The sequence below is a fragment of the Amblyomma maculatum genome, unplaced genomic scaffold (assembly GCF_055883805.1).
Source record: "Amblyomma maculatum isolate TAMU_Amacu unplaced genomic scaffold, ASM5588380v1 scaffold_13, whole genome shotgun sequence".
NCBI lineage: Eukaryota > Metazoa > Arthropoda > Arachnida > Ixodida > Ixodidae > Amblyomma > Amblyomma maculatum.
Window position 1 is genome coordinate 14,562,787 of NW_028146738.1, and position 15,246 is coordinate 14,578,032.

At 45.3% G+C, this 15,246-nt stretch overlaps 1 long non-coding RNA gene and 1 pseudogene across 1 annotated transcript; one reads left to right on the forward strand and one right to left on the reverse strand.

The window, feature by feature from the left end:
• Positions 1-6,733: 6,733 nt before the first annotated feature.
• Positions 6,734-8,439, reverse strand: LOC146172263 (uncharacterized). The gene is made up of 3 exons (XR_014702556.1): positions 8,375-8,439; positions 7,799-7,882; positions 6,734-7,253 (listed from the first exon to the last, which is right to left on the reverse strand). It is a non-coding gene; the product is annotated as an uncharacterized LOC146172263 (long non-coding RNA).
• A 1,604-nt stretch (positions 8,440-10,043) lies between these two features.
• On the forward strand, positions 10,044-11,423 carry LOC146172264 (cullin-3 pseudogene; annotated as a pseudogene).
• Positions 11,424-15,246: the final 3,823 nt, after the last annotated feature.

Sequence of the window (15,246 nt, forward strand, 5' to 3'; positions counted from 1 at the left end):
GACTTTATCGACGCAGCTGGCCAGTGCAATTTTACGGTATGCCGCGCGGTGGAGTGGTGATTTTCTCGGTTTCAAAAGTTGAACTAGACAACTGGTCTTCCATCCTTTAGGAACTGTGCGATCACACCATGACTTTTTGTAATTATTCAAAAGATACCATCAAGCCTCAAGGCCAGTGTTAGATAGTGCGGAGAATGCCACACTGTCGGGCCCTGGCGATGATGACTCTTTACAAGATGCCAGCGCAGCATCTTGTTCCTCCATGGAGAAGGAACGATCCATCCGTGAATCCCGCGAAGGTGGAACGTCACAGCAATGCAGCGTTGTGGAGGCGTTCTATACGACTATTATTCTTGCGCCGAAATCTCTGACTAATTCTACCTCACTACGTCTTTTACGGCCTCCTTAATTTTTCTTCAAAACCTGTGGATAATCCTTCTGTGTAGGCATCCTCCATTCGTGCTTTAAAAAGTGTCCAATAAATGCGCTGCATATGTTTGGCTAAGGGGGATGTGGCGTGGCTGGCAATAATTAGGTAAGTTCGGATATGGTCGCTGCCATGAGTTTCTACATTCGAAAGTCCAGGACACTGCTGATAAGGCATTCTGCAACAAATGTCAATTCCAAGCAGCTGCCATAAGTCACTCTACGTATATAAGTTAGAGTTCCATCGTTAAGGCACTGCAGGCCATGGTCAAAAGCGAAAGGCTCAAGCTTTGTTCCTCTAAGATTCATCCTAACACTTCCCCACAATGTGTGGTGAGCACTGAAATCACTTATAATCATCCACAGGCCTGATGTGACTGCATTCAAAGTACTCAAACTTTCGGTGTCAAAGCGGCTTGATGATACCGAGTACACAGCCACAAGCATAGAAGTGAGGTCCCGGATCTTCAGTCACACAAACATATATACTGATTCTCGTAGTTAGAGGGAACCGAATGGTGCGCATATGCAAGCTCACGCCGAATGTTGGCGATACAAATGCCTCATAAACAGATATTCGTAAGATTGTTGTTTGATTCATTTCACAAAAAACACAAAATGGAAAGTAATAGTTGTAAACATATTGCTGAATATCTGAAATTATGGACTGGAGTCCATGGGCATTCCATTGAAAAATAAGGGCTTGCTTGACTTTACTTTGAAAATATATATTCGGCGGAGCCAATGCCTTCCACTGTAAAGCTGCAAGAACCGGATGCAGTGTGTCTATTACTTGCAGTGCGTTGTGTGCTGCTGGCGTGCGCAGGTCGGAAAGAATTGCACGCATGCATTCATCAGTGACGTGGGCATTGCAGTTACTTGCAGGTCTTGGTCACGATCCGGAGCACGCATTTTGGCTGGATCAGTCATAGGCATTGCACGACTGGAGTGCGACAATGATCCAGACCCGGTGGTTGTAGAAGTTTTGGTAGTGGTGGCCAAGTATTTTCTGGTGCAGCAGGTCCCTCGCTATCAGACACCGGGTTCTCTTGGTTTAGTATGATTACTGGTGGAGTCGGAGCAGTTGCAGTAGCGCTTGGGAGTTTGTCTTAATGCGTACCTTCGGGTTATCAGTTTCTTTGATGACATTCGTCGGCGCGAACGACGTCGCCGCTGCTTAGCAGCAGCTTGTGTGTAGAATGATCCAGCAGCATTTCGTCACACGGGGCAATCTGCAGATGAAGAATCGCAAGGGCGGCGGCAGTTGGCGCACTTTAAAGTAGTGGCACAGCAGATGTCACCGCTGTGTGGCTCTGAGCATATCGGGCACATGATGGAGTTGCTACACACCGAACTCACGTGGCTAATCCTCATACACTTCCTGCACTCTAAAGAGTTAGGCACGAACGGTCGAACTGGGTGGCGAAAGCGCCCAACCTTCATGTACGATGGTATGCAGTCACTCTTGAAAGTCGGCTTGATGCTAGGCGCTGAACACGGGTTATTGAGATGTTATTGGTTACCAGCTTGATTAACATAGACAAATCTGCGTCACAGACGGCGATGTGAAAGTTGTTAATTACCCCAGTCTTAGTTCCGGTCTCTTGAAGAGTATAGGGCGTACGCTAATATTCCGGAGTTTAGTGATGGCCGGACACACTGTCTAGTGCGCTTCGCTCCTTGACATCAGTGGCAATGACGTTTTTATAGGGGTTTATACTCATGTCTTTTATCCCTCCCGGTACTAGGCTAATCTATATATCGATATGGTTTGTCTTTTCAGGGGTTTCAAATTTTCCGTCAGCTGCGCTGGCACAAACTAAGCTGTATGTACCGGGACACTTCATGCTGTGAGGATCGTTGATGTACTTGACAAGGATGACTCCGCTTGTCTGCGCATGCGCTTGGCCCCCTTACTGATGGCGCTACTTGCCGGCCGGTGCTTTGCCACCTTACTGATGACCACCTTACTAACTCCTCGACCGACCCTTCATCGGTCGAGCAGTCATCACTTGGCGCCGAGTACACATCAGTGTCCTGGCTCCGTGAGTCGCTCGGGTGGTAGATGCGCTTTCTATGGATGGGTGATGCCGACCCACCAGGTTCCAAGGGAGGCCTAGATGACACACCTTCCACCACAGTGACGAAAAGGGAGCAGCGGCTCTATGTTATGGCGCAAATTATAAAAGAACTACAGAGACGTGAATGCAGCGTTCCCATACAAAACAACTTCGTATAATATGATGTCTCTTTGAGCACAATGAGTCAGAAAGGAGTTATGCTATGGCTATTGAAAATGCTCTTTACGAGTATTACTGCGGGCTATTTGCCCATCAGCCTGTAAATTATGTCCAGTTTAAGGAAGAATGTCTCCCTTAGAGACGAAAGTTGGTGGCAAATTGAGAAAGATATTGGAGCAACCATTTTCTATCACCGAAGTTTCCAATGCAGTACACGGACTTAACCCTGGTAAATAACAGCCCCTGAACGATTGCTAGCTGCGTTTTACAACACCTAAAAAAAGAACCCATACCCTCTTTAACCTTAAATGAAGCGTGTGACATGAAACTCTTTTCAGTCTCATTTTTACGTTCGGATAGAGTAATATTACCTAAAGCATTAAATATCGTGAGGCGGTTTAAGAGGGGACGGTATTCCGCCCCACCGCTACTCCGCGGATGCAGCGTTCTCGTTAGCGACCCGCGGGGTGTACAAAAAGGACAAGGATGAGGTACGACTCATCATTACTACTCGAATGCTATTTATTGCACTTGCATATAATACAAAGCATGCCGGCTATAAATCAACAAGGTTTTCCTTGGAAGGGGCAACACTACGTAAGAAGGACTTCTGACTCACCGGCTGGGGACTGGGTGTGCGACTTCGGCGGTGAACATTTGCACGCGCCGTGAATTTGGCGGCCTTGATCTCCCGAGCGCGCCGCATTCTTCGGACAACACCTTATACTATGGCGTCTGCCGCGGAAGGCGGCGAGAGCGTGCGGTATTTACCGGTCGCTTGGCTGTTGGGGACCAGAAGACGGGTGGTCGTGCACGACGGGTCCTCCCGTGTGCGCCGCGTACTCCGTGCCCGTTATCCCTCGGAATTTGCCGGGAGAAACGGCGGCAGACGACCGCTAGAGTTGCCGGCGGGATACAGAATCTCTCTGTTATCTTCTCGTGGGAATCCGCGTTGGCGTCCAGGTGGCGCACCCGTCGCTAGATCTCCGTCCCCCAAGGGGAGGTATTTACCTTCTCTTCTCCCAGCCTGCGCTGCCGCGACGCTCGCTGGGGTGGTGGTGATCGGTCGCAGCGAAGGGGAAGGCAACTGGTTTTCCACAATCTTTACAGATGATCCAACCATGCTGAGGCAAGTAAAATCCTATCGTCCGATTGGTCAAACGAAAGTTGATTATAAAATTTACATGACAGGTTTGGCAAAAAGGCATCAAACTGCGATGAGAGATACTGTGGCCAGTGTTCTAGAAGTGTGTGATTCTACGCAGGCATGTGTTGCAATGATGCAAGGTGACGTGTAAAATGCGTTTGATCGTATCCCTTACAATATTCTGTCTTTGCAAAGCCTCTAGCGTAACAATGATAGTAGTAATGACTACGATGATGCAGTTCGGGATTATCTTAAATTATGATAGCAGCAATTACAATAACGGCGCATTTATTTGTTGACGATAGTGGCGATAGTGATGATGATGATACCGGCTATGACACTGACAATGTAGGGAATGAACACAGCCCTGTAAGATGCTTGCGCTACAACCGTTCTTAGGCAGACCTAAATGCGATACACGATTTCACATAACCCAACTGGGCTTGGCAGGTTAAATATCAGCCATGGTTGCTGCCGTTTCCATGGTTGCACTTGCCACAAGTGATTAATGTTTTAGATCCATAAACCACGTACGCCTGTTTCAAACTGCTCCTTTTTAGGTTCTAGGAACGTCCATATAAAGCTCCGCGCTCGGTGGTTATCTTCTTGAGAGACGAAGAACTATACCTTTTTGCGGCACACTTAGCCGAGTCGGACGAAATCGATCCTTCTCCGTGAGGTAATAGTTATGTTCTCGCCGTAGCCAAATACAAAAATTATTCAAGACAGTAGGTCTAAGCATCATTCTGCAGCTGCAGTCAAAGGTAATGCGTCAGTCGGTCCTGCACATCACCAGACATCTGAGGCTGAGCTGCCGACCACACACTCAGGAATAGTCGGCGACTGAAAGTTGGTAAACAGTTCTTTAACTGGGCATTCGAGGCAACCTGTTATTTGCAGGCTCGAGTGGTGCCTTCTGCATCATTCCTCGAGCCCCCGACGTGTCTTTGAGTTCGAAGCTTAAGTGATTTGTGCAGTAAGCGGCACGAAAGCTGTAGCCTCCTTAGAGTTAGGTGTTTAAGTAAATAAATGCATATATTTACAGGTTGCAATGTTTTACTGCTGATAGATGTCGCAAAACTTGACCGCGCCTGCCACTGCTCAGTAGGAATCAGGAAAATCGTCAGAAAGCATAACGCCTTAAAAACGCGCTGCACATAGCGGCACCTAGTAGTGCCCTCTCTCTCGTGGCAGAGGGGGCGCGTCGTCAGAACATTTTTCTGTCTTGCACCTTTGCCTTGAAGGCCACGGCCAGCATTTTATGATATCGGCGCATATTACCTGGACAGGAATAAAGACGAAGAGGCTATACTTGTGCATATTTCGTTTGCACACAGAAATACCCCGTGTCTCGACAGCATTATCGATCTTATGTTTCTTGTTCTTAGGCGAACATATACATTTTAATTCGCTCTTATTTTTGCTGTGCAAGTTGTTGCTACGGCAATTTAGCGTAAGTTAAATGAAAAGTAATTGAGTTATCGATATATCAAATCTTGAAAGGAAAAGGAAGTGGTGTCAATATGTGTCTAGGTCTGTGTCCGGTATATTCGGTGCCAACGCCTAACTGGTCGCGTATAATAAATATGAAGTGCCAGAGGGGTCCATATATCGCTGGAAATGTGGCCGAACTACCATTGTTGCAGGATTTTCGATCTTATAACTGGTTCGGTTTTACCGCTGGAAGAGCGACCCTCAACCCGTTTTGCACCGTATTGGCCATGAAAACATCCCTTTTCCTGTATTCCGTGCATGAATGAAGACTGTTCCTCTCCACGTCTTTTCATTAGACAGGTATTTTCAGTCGAAGAGCCTGTCTCAAAACGAATTTGTTACGCATTAAAGACGTTTTGAATTCCCGAAAATACCTGGCATGCTCAGTAATCGGTTCCTTCATCTCGATGAAATAAAATTGCATGAAATATTCCTCACATCATCAAATGTGACCGCTAATATTCTTGACAGAAACCTGGCAGTATCAAAATCACCGCGGAACTTGTAGCGTTGGCCACCCGCACCGAGATCAGTCGATGACGATTACTGCTAAATAACTTTCATTTAATCACGCAAAGGCCTTGGGCAACAGAACTAATCGACGGAAATTGCACGCATGTACAGGATAGAACAGAAAAAAAAGCAACAAGAACCGCGAAACCATAATTGAAACCTCCAATGCGATACTACAATTGCTACAATTTATAGATGGAGTATGGAAACGAGGTAGAATACCTTCAGAGTGGAAACATGCTAAATGAATCTCTATTCTAAAACATGGAAAGAAAATTGAAGTAGGCAACTTCAGGCCAATACCCTAACGTCGTGTCTGGAGCAGCTGATCGAGCATCTGGAGTATGCGGAGGAAAAAGAGGTATTTACCAGAACAATACCAGGATTAGGAGCAAGCTTGCCAAGCACGATGTAATTATTCAACTCAAACCAAACATCAGAGACCCAGCCCATAGAGAAAGAATGAATAAGTGAGGACACTCCGATAGACCCAACCGACTCTAGCGCGCCTAGTGGTGGGTGAAACCAACTTGCCCACGCTTTCGGATGCTTCCGGTTTCACTGGCGCGAATTTAAAATTGCTTACGCGCCACCCAGTAAATTTGAGTGCACCCAAGGCGTGTGAAAGCAACTGGCACATACTTATTTCGGTTTCACTAGCACAAATTTCGAATTTCTTGCGCGTTACCCACTTTTTTCTATGGGAGATAGAATGTCTCATTAATTCTCTTTCTCGAATTTCGTTTTCCCAAAATTATTTTCAATGTAAGATGTACTGAAACGTGTACTTATAATAGGCAGTCGTGGATTTATAGATCAACAAAGGTTCTTTCTGTCTGGCGCTATTGTCTTCTTTTTGGAGCAAGTAGTAATTCTGAACGCAATAATTAATAAAGAGACGGAGTGTGGAGGAACTTTTTTTATTTCAGGGCAACTAACAACTGACCAAAAAATCTGGGCACCAACCAGGACCAGCGTGGCGGAGACAGGCTCGATAGAAATGCAACTGTGTTCCTTAACATAATCAAATCTGAATAGATATAATAACAGAGGGAACACAAGGCAAAAATGTCAGCGCATGGCTAGTGCTTGCTGAAAAAAAGTGAACCAAGATGGACTCGCTCAAAAGTACAGGTAATGCTTTGCAGCTAGTACAGAGATGTAGTAATAAAAGGTGCTCCAATTTCGGCTGCCCGTTTCCTTTTTTATGCACCACTTTGTCACACGTTTGAGTCTTTTGTGAGCTGTAAATTATCGTCAGCAGTCCAAATATCATGAAGAGAAAATAACTATTATCCTCACTGTCCTGCTGTCTCACTCCATACGGAAGAAACTTATCCCTGGCTTCTTGTGCGTTTTGTCGTTCTTCTGGCACCACAACACAGAGCTGTAGCTGCCGTGGGAGGGACAGCCGGGCGGCATGGTAGAATGGTCTGAAAAATGTCAATACGCGCACGTGTTATTTTGAATTGCCAAACCATATTCACAAGTCATAACTATGCTAAAATTGTTTTGAATGGAGTAGAAAACAGCTGCGCCATACAAATACGCTGGCGCAATGACACACGTAATAGGATGTGACTGATTTCACACTAAATAAGAGCTGACTACAGGCGCAGATAAATGATGCACGAAATATACATATGAGCCCTGGATTTGAAATACGCGCCAATTCTGCGCTTGCACCACGAGCAAAACAACGTTCCCTCAATTGTCAGAGTAACAAACAGGGTGAAAGTTTCATAAATGCGCACGGCAAGCGGCACCGCGAAATAAGTGCATGCTCTATATATATTCGTGCTCTGGCCCCTCATGCCCCCTCATCCCATCCTCTTACTGTTGTAATCAAACCTGCAGGGGCACCGCGCTTTAAATGCCGTTCTGCGCCTCATAGAAACAACCCACTGTGATGTAAAACACTACAGCAGCCTGTGCTGATCTTTATGTCGGTGTTTTCAAGCAGAAAAACGTGCCTCACCTGTTGTCCAGCAAGCCCAATGTCGTTTGGTGCTTTGCAGCAATACCGAGCTGACAGAAGAGACAGAGCAGGCGACTTGCAGTCCTGCATGTTTCTTGAATAAATTACATCTTAATATGTATGTCAAAATAGTAACCATAAAGCATAGGATAATTGTTTAACAACCAGAAATTTGTAGGCTTGAATTCAAAAAGATTTTTTTCCTGGTCGTTCTCTTGGCATCGGGTGAGAATACTAGATGCAATACTAGAAACCAATAAACTAGGAAACAAGGGCACCCCACAAGGCTTAGTTCTCTCCCCCTATTTCCTTCATCCTGGCGTTAAAGAACCTTGCATGACTATTGAGGACTGTTAAAGGCGTTAAACATACGCTATATGATGATGATATTGATATTGAATATCATAATATCGACACACCAAGGCAACAATAGAGAAATAGAAAAAAATCTCCAACAAGTAACCGACATTGTTGAAAAATACGTAGAATGGCCAGGGCTAAAATGGTCACCGAGCAAATCCGAATTTCTGATAATCCGGAGTACAAAAAAAAAATTGGTAGAATTAAATGGCGCACCATTAACCAGAGCGGACAAAATCAGGGTCCTGGGGCCAATAATCCATGACAATAGAGAGAAACCTGAAATAATAGATAGACTTAAGTCAATAATTATCATGACACCCAGGTTAATAAGGTGAATAGCCAACGAATAAAAAAAACGGGGGTTAAGAAAGATTTTTGCCGAATTATTCAGGCTTTTGTGAAGCAGAATAGTGTTTACTATCCCATCTTTAAGCTAACGCTGGAAGAAAATAAAAAAATAAAAGGGCTCATTGGGCAGGCATATAAAGCCGCGCTGAGGCTACCACACTGCACCCCGACGAAAAGACCTCCTAAACTTGGTCTCTACAATAACACCACGGAATTATGGGAGGCACATATAATAGCACAGATTTAAGGAGGCTCACCACCACATCCATGGGATGGAAGATCCGGGGTTACCTAGGACTACGAGATAGAATCCCGGAAAGAAAAGCTCAAGTAAACCTGCCGACTGAAGTGTGGAATGCACTCAATAATAAACCGCTACCAAAAAACATGCGCCCTGCTTGTCATGAAAGAGGAGAAGAGCAAAGAGCAAAGGCGCTTGAGGCCAAGTTAGAAGTTTCTGAATAGGCACTTTATGTAGACATGGCGGAATACGAAGGAGACAACTCTTTCGCACTCGTGGGCGTTGACGACTTGGGGAAAACATTATTGTCCGGTTTGATAAAAAGAAACAATTCAGGTACGACAGGTAATGCCATGGTAATGGTCAGCGCCAAACCTGCCACCAGAACTAGTGACTCCAAAGCCGCTCTAAACAATATTGCGAGGGGGATGATATCCAAGGAGACAGACCGAATATTAAGATATCAGGACTGGAACGAAAACGAGGTGGAAATTATACGGGTGCCATACACCCGAGAAACAGGGGAAACGAGCTGGCTGACATAACCTCTCCAGGTTATGTCAGCCGTGCAGCGAACAAGATTGATTGGCCCAAATTCGCGAGAGATGCAGTCATGTCACTTCACGACTATATTGATCACTTTAAGCTAGAAAGGCGGATATATCCTCCGCCAGACAAGAAACTTGACAAAAGGCAGAAAGTAACCTGGCGTCGCTTCCAGACGCGAGTCTTCTTTAGCCCGTGTACATTAGCACACATGTACTCAAAATAATACAATCCAAATTGTAAAGAATGCAGCGAGATGACCCGGTACGATCACATATTATGAAGCTGCAAAAAAACAGCGCCATTGGTGTACCTACTAACAGTCCCTTCTCTAGAGCGAATAGAGGCTATAATGGCCAGATCGAATGAGAGTCACGGACTCGAACATATCTAAGTGTTGTTCCCCCCTAACCTATCCCATCTAAATAAAAGTTGTCCAGTAATGATGGGATGCCATTACTGGCCACTTGTTAAGGACATAGAATAGACTTGTATGTAGTGCGTTACGATCATATAATTCATTCCTTCCATGACTTGAAACCATAACCACGGCTTAAGAAAGAACTGGCACTTTGTTACGAAAACCGACGCGCACCGCAAGACAGTCATGGTGATAGAGAACGAAGGTATGCGAATCGCTCGAGCAGCACGTTTGGGCTGCTGAGAAGAAAACGAAGGGTCAGACGCCATAGCCTTGTTCTTTCCGAAGGACGCCCAGGTGCTGCCGCTTTAGAGCCGCCAGATTCGATGGACCAAAGCTTTACCGAGAAGTGGGAGCCGCTTCGCAAGGCCATCCAGTACATACTGGAAGATGGCGGCGAAGGTCTGCGCTACGAACAACTGTACACGTGCGGCTACAACTTAGTGATCCGGAAACAAGGAAGGCTGCTCTACAGTGAAGTATGCAAAGTCGTGATCCACCACTTGGAGAGAAAAGTAAGGCCAGCCATCCTTTCCTGTACCAACGATAGTTTCCTGAGAACACTAGTTCAAGCCTGGAACGACTACCAGATAAGCATGACTCGTATTAAGGAAATCCTTTTGTACTTGGAGCGTACTGATTTGAACGACAACATGGGTAGCGTTTACAACTTCGGGTTGCATCTCTTTTGCGACGAGGTACTGCTCAACATAGACATACAAGACAGGCTGCGAGATACTGTCTTGCAAAAGGTGAGCCGAGCTCGCGTGGGTGAGGTGGTTGAGTGGCTGTTAATCGAGAACGCCTGCCAGATGCTGGTTGAACTGGGCATTGATTCGAGGTCAATATACGAGGAAGTCTTCGAGCGGCGATTCTTGGCCGAATCGGCTACGTTCTACGCTCTCGAAAGCCTAAAGCACTTGACAAAAAAGAGCGCGATCGACTACGTCCTGATGGCGGAGCAGTGCATGAAGGAAGAGACGATGCGGGCAAAGTATTTCCTGGGATGTGGCACCGAGATCAAAATCCAGCAAGTGGTCTACCAGGAGCTAATTGTTAACCATGCGAAGGCCATAGTGGAGAAGAAGGATTCGGGCGTCGTGGCCATGCTGAAGAACAACAGGATGCGGGGCCTCGCGTGCGTGCTTAGGCTGCTGAGCCACGCCGAGACCGGCCTCAAATCAGCTGCATTGTGTGGGAGCAAGTATCTTCGTGAGCTGGGCTGCTCACTCATGGAGGAAGACTGCTACAAAAAAGACTCGTCTTCCTTGGTCAAAAAACTGATGGATCTTAAAGATCGCTTTCAACACCACCTAATCAGTTGTTTCAACGACAGGCGCTATGTAAAAGCCATTATTAGCGCCAATTTCAAACACATCCTGAACGTGAACAGCAGCTCGGCCGAGCATGTGGCCTTGTATGCGGATGACTTGCTGAGGTCGGCGATCAATGGAAAGGGCAAGGAAGAGACAGATCGGCTTTTAGAAGAGGTCGCCGAGTTCGTAGGGTTCTTGGACGAAAAAGACAGGTTCGAAGATTTCTACAAGCAACACATGAAGGAACGACTGCTACGCAACAGGAGCGCGTCGGACTATGCCGAGCTAGCCATGGTCTCTAAGCTCAAGTTGGTGTGCAGTTCGGCATTTACCTCGAAGTTAGAAGCCATCCTGAAACGCAAGTCTGTGTGTGCTGGTGTATTAAAGTAGTTCAAGGACGCCTTGACGTGAAAATTGGATGTGAAACCGGGCAAAAGATATGTCGGTGCAACCCCCCCCCCCAAGGAGGCAAATAAAAAATGAAACAGCACTGCCATGCCGCCTGATTTTGGACTTCTGATGTCGAGAGATACTAATGCGTATGCGCCTAGTTACATTACTACAGCCGTTTCTTCTTCTTGGCTTAGAGCGTACGAGCTGATAAAACGCAGCTCGTACGCTTGGCGGAGGGAAGCCGAAGGTAAAGCATACATGCTTCTCTCTTTTACCTGATCAGATAGATTGCACGCAGCTGCGAGATTTCTTTTTGCTTTTGAATATGCTATGCTTCATCGCTTGTGGCAGTGCCCTTGTTACGCTCTGTAACTACTGCAGAAGCTTCGTAATTTTCAAGTTCGCTCGACCCGAGCAGATTCCTCCGGATAAGTGTGGACACACGTGATTGGCAAGGTGTTTCATTGCGGATCAGTGTAAACCTGTAAAATTGTAGACGAGACGAAAGGCGCATGTAAAGTCACGGACACAGCACTTTCTATCGTTACATGCGCCTTTTTGTCTCATCTGCATCGCGCAATTTTATTTAAATTACAGAATTCCACCCCGAAAAGTTCCCCGATAGTTTGCGGAGTGTAACCACGCGAAGAAACGGTCTGTCTGCTTTCAAAGACAGCTCTCTGAAGCAGAAGGTATGTTCCTCACCAATCAGTTAGGACGCCTCGCTAGCCTTCCCGGCCGTTCTATCAACTGGTATCATTGCCTGTGGTCATTGCTTCGGATGTTTACGTCTCTGTCTCGGAGACAAACTGGTACATCTCTTTATTTATTCGACTTTCTTTTCATATTAGTGACAGCCAACCCATAGTGACAAAATAATTTGTAATTCTGCATAGAACGACGTATTTTTCTTAAATGCCGCCATAGTGGACGTATCCAGTTGTGTACACTTGGTGCTATTGTACTTCTGTGCACTCGCATTAGCGGTCGTTTTTCGGTTTGTTTCCATGAAACAGCGGCTATGGTGGGAAGGAGAGACGGAAAGAGGAGGAGGGAAGGCAGGAACTTAAACCAGAAGAGTGCTCCGTCGGGCTACCCTGCACTGGAGAAGAGAAATGAGGGGACTTAAAAGGGGAAGAGTCTCAATTTGTCACTGATGAAAGAAAACAGTGCCTTGAAGACTTCGGGGGCAAATCTCTGGTCGCGAATTGACGATCTTATCCTCCGTTAAACGGCGAGAATCGACACCTTCTTGACCCTCGCTTAGGGAACAGCCCTCATTACCTTGAAGCCATGCCACAGAGGTCAAAGCCTGAGACTGCGGAGGAAATCAACGTCGACATCTTGCTGACAGGTCACTTCTGTTGCATCCTCCTTTTCATTTTCTGTTCATACTAATGTATCGCTTTCGTACTTATCTCGTGCATTTACTGGGTTATTTGCTTTATTCTGTTCACGTGATTGTAGCCTATAAATTTAGGTCTTTGAGGGAGCCTATTGCCAAGCTCAAGAGCAGCTTTCATTTATGGTTTGATAAATGTTTAGAGCACTGCGGTGACTTGCATTACAAAAACAGCCATGAAGACTGCAGAAATTTGGTTTCTCAATAGCATCAATCAAATCTTACTTTTTGTGGAGTATTGTATTAAAGGCATTGTGGAGGCTGTTCAGAAACTTTGCCGCCAATTTGCTGACGTTAGCGTGGTGTCTGAATGTCTGAAGAGGTCATGATGCAGTTATTTGAGAGGTTGGTATTGAATGCTCGGGATGATTTGGACTGCAGTGTTTCCATAAGATTTGCCGCGGATTTATTGAGGTGTTTTTTATGGTTACATTTCTAACCAAAGGAAGCAATAGAAAAAAGAGGGAGGAAGAGGGGCTGCAAAAGCAAGGAGGAGGAGTAACAGGGGGAGAAAGAGGAGAAGGGCCTGGAGCAGTGACGAGAATAATGCAAAGCCAACTAGAAAATCGGCAGGTTAAGTACTCACCTAAGTTTTTAAAATCTAACATTTAATCTATACTTGACATAGAAAATGCAGTAATACATAAAACTAATGCTAGGTCAACTGTACATTTTCTCATCTGAGGTCGCTGCCAGCAGATCATAGATAAAGCATTCGCCACCATTTCATCCAGCGCGGTTTCACAAAACTTTGTGTAGTCATTTTTTTGAAAGAGAGACAAAATAACAAAAACCACAATTGGTTTCAGCGATTAAGTTTCCTTTTAATCTATCTTCGAGGGGCACACACGCTTGCTCGGGTATAAAGGAAGCGCAGCGCGGTAAGCAGATTTGTATTTCCGCGAGTTAATTGTCTCGCAACGCTCAAAGATAGAATGATTGTATACGCACGACATTGTGTTCGCCAAAAGGGCGCTTGTGCCCATGACGTTGCTAACAAGAGCGACATCAATGCGTCATTTTGCGCATGTCGAGGAGATTGACCAAACTGATTCCCGATCATAGTTCGTGATCAGCGGACGTGAGAGCTACGCAAGTTCGGTCTTGTTTTCCCTTTCTTTTTCGCGTTTTAATACCGGCACCGATTAATATTTGGCATCGCCCCATACAAGATAGTCGAAAGTTTGGTTTATTCTAGGCAGCAGCCCTATATTTACATGCACAGTTAAAATTTGAGAATTTAAATTTAGCATCAATCCTGGTCACGCCAGCCTGGTCATTCACCACTACTCGATCTCACATATGCAATCAGGAAATGTTTCTTTTTTCTCTATTACATGAAAAATGCTGGCGCATATTCAATAACTCACAAATAAAACACGAATCTTCCGTGAAAGTTTGCCCGAGCTGGATGACCAAATGAATACTTCATCCATAAGGTATTTTAGATGTTCCACCCTGCATGTAGGGAGCCTTTTACCTGAAATAGCGCTGTTGTGGACGACAAACGTGAGTTGTGCCGTTTTTCAGGGGAAAAAAGGGTAAGGTTCAGGGCAAAGAATGCAAAATATATGCATCGCTGTGAAAACACTGCCATACAGGAAAATTGTTCAATGCACTATAATATGCCAGCTAGCCTTCATTATAGCACTTTTTACGGAAACCAAAATTTACTTATGCGCATTTCTGCAATTCGAGTCCAAGAATGTGCATTGCGAAGAACGACGCCGTGACGACACCTTTTTGAAGCTGACTGTTTGCAAGGCATCAACATATTGTTACGGAGCGCAGTATCGAGAGAACGACGACGTGCTGGGGTGAAGAAGACGACGCTCAAGCTAAGCTGGATTCATTCTGGTGGGGTGTGCGTCTAACAGTGAACTAGCAATTACCGCTGTGTACTTTCCTTAACATTTGCTTTTGCTACTTGCAACCCTCAACTGAGTTTTATTCGTTACCCCCCCCCCCTAATGTAATGCCCGCCCCAGGGCCCTTAAGGGACAAAATGATGATGATAAAAAGGAGTGATTGTAATATTGACCCCAGGGAAACACCACAGCTAATAACAGCCGGATTAGAAATAGCATTAGAATATTGAACAACTTGAAGTCTGTCAACAAGGTAGCTGCGTATTAAAGTTAAAGAGGTATCACAAATTCGCAAAGTTTCCAGTTTTTGAAAAGGAATGTTATGGCTAATAGTCTAAAATGCTTTTGTAAACTCTGAGGTGTACGAAGATTGAATTTCATGAAGTAGTTGGTTAGGCGAGTTACCACAAGTTTCTCAAAAACTTTGCTAAAGAGAGGTAGTGCATATTGTTATTGGGCGATAATTTGCTACGTTATTTCGCTCTCCTTTTGGGTACCATTTTACCTCGCTTAAGTTGATCAGGAAAAATGCCACTTCTAAACATAGAAT